Source organism: Oryzias melastigma, linkage group LG16 (genome assembly GCF_002922805.2).
Source record: "Oryzias melastigma strain HK-1 linkage group LG16, ASM292280v2, whole genome shotgun sequence".
Lineage (NCBI taxonomy): Eukaryota > Metazoa > Chordata > Actinopteri > Beloniformes > Adrianichthyidae > Oryzias > Oryzias melastigma.
The window spans coordinates 22,356,618-22,358,725 of NC_050527.1; the positions used below are offsets into that span (position 1 = coordinate 22,356,618).

Here is a 2,108-nt window from a genome sequence, read left to right on the forward strand (position 1 = left end):
TCAATCAAATCTCAAGTCCTAATATGTAATGCTTTTAAGTATAATAACTAAAATACCTACTACTATGCAATATAATACTATACAATAAAATACATAATACTTACAACTGAGAGTCATTATTATCAGTGTGAGATTGTGAAGGCCAAAAGAAGACATGAAGAACCTTTCTCTACAGATATTGTCATCTTCTATTCTTCCACTAGAGGGCGACACAGTGAAGTGGGCGGGGCTCTCCTCCTGCTCTGTGTTCAACATTCAGTCAATAAGAAGTGGTGCTGTGAAGAGAACAATTGTCAGAGTGAATGTTGAACATCAGCTAGTTTCTCCTGTTGATTGAAACCTTGTTGTACAGGTCCATTGTCCTTCAGCTGGTATCACAGCAAAGCAAGTTGAGCTCAAGAGTTCTGCAGGTCCAACATTCTGCTAAAAATGAGGGTCACAGTTGACTTTTAGAGACAGTTAAGATCCCAGGCGCCACAAGTTTCTTGAAATTCTATTTTACTTTTTATTTTGCTACATTTTATTGCTCAGACGTCTGTGATCAAGCTTATCTTTCATGTTGTTGATGATCAGTGCCAGTCCAGTTGAACTATAGTTTGACAAAGATCCTGCCGCCAGATACTCAGGTGCTCAGTTTAAACAGTGGTTTGATTCATATCATAATTTGTTGTTGATTCATAGTCTATATTGCGTCAATTCAAACAATCTGATTCACTGATCTATAATCCATCCAGAACATCTTTAGCTTAACGTCCACCAGTGTGACTCACTGCACTTTCACCTGGTACTGAGCAGTGCAGGGGACGTTTTCCACATTCCTTGTGTTTCTTTCAAGATAATAAAGAGTAAATTAAATATATGTACAAACAAGCATAGGCACTTGAACTGTAATTAAGGATTGATTTTTTTTGGTGCATCACATGCTGTCTGCTGTGATGTAACTTTGTCAATTTTTTTTTCTTGATTATGGTGAAATAAACAAACTGTGCCTTAATCCAAATAGCATTTTACAATATTGATTGTAATTGATTTCTTTGAATTAAGACTTTAAATCTCATGAATTTATGAGAAGAAAGTCGTACTGCTAAATTACAAGAATAAAGTTGTGCATTTATGACTTTAAAAGTCAAACGCTAAATCTATGACCTATTTTCTCACACATTTACGACTTTTAATCTCTTAAATTTACAAGATTTAGTCGTAAATTAATGATAAAACACCAAAGTTGTTAGTTTATCAGAGCCATGATTGATGATTAAAGACATGGAGCATCTTGTGACGATTTATTTCCAAATCACTGTTAAAAAACAAAGAAATTCTGAACCTTTTGGTGACGCAAATCAAATTATCAGTGAAGGGGATTTTCCAGTTCGGTGTCGGTAATGCAGAGATTCAAATGTAAAATAAAGAATTCAGAGACACACGTTTGCAGGACCGCCACTTTATATTGCCCTTTCAGTTCACATACCCAGAAGAAGAAGAAATGACTGGAAGTGGACAACTGTGAGGATATGGATGACTTCATCAACGGGATCTGAAGAGATCCTGCAGGCCGCCCATCAATGAATAAAACAGTAATAAACAGTAAATCACACAAAGAAACATTTACAAACATTTATAAAATGTTAAACATTCAGTTTACCTATTTAATTTCAAGAAGCTTCTTACAGTTTAGTTGGTCTGCTGCTTACGGCGCTCATTCCCCAGAATGAGGCTCACTTTGACTTTAATCTCATAAATTTGAGTTTTTTTCTCGTAAACATGAGAAAAAAACGTGTAAATTAAAACTCACATATTTACAAGATTAAAAGTCCTACTGTTTTTTGGTGTCCCTAAGACTCCATCAAAATTTCTTTATTCAAATTGTGTTTTTATAAAAAAAATAAATAAAAAAAACGTACAACACGCTTGCACCTCATCTACTTCACCCTAACCTTGACTGTTATATTGTGTAAGTATTTGGAATGATCATTTGCTAAAAAAATACCAATAAAAAAAGAAGTACAATAACATCTTTGCTTTACAGGTTCACCGAGTGATCTTCCACCTCCATGCAGCATAAAGGTTTGCCAAAGCCTGCAGAAAGTCTGTATCCACCCGCAGGGGAA

At 35.1% G+C, this 2,108-nt stretch overlaps 1 long non-coding RNA gene across 1 annotated transcript in view; it reads left to right on the forward strand.

The window, feature by feature from the left end:
- The first annotated feature begins 218 nt into the window (after positions 1–218).
- LOC112143776 overlaps positions 219–2,108 on the forward strand; it is a 13,182-nt gene continuing 11,292 nt past the window's right edge. The window contains exon 1 of the long non-coding RNA XR_002918799.2: positions 219–352. This is a non-coding gene — a long non-coding RNA (uncharacterized LOC112143776). The remainder of the gene's footprint in view (positions 353–2,108) is intronic.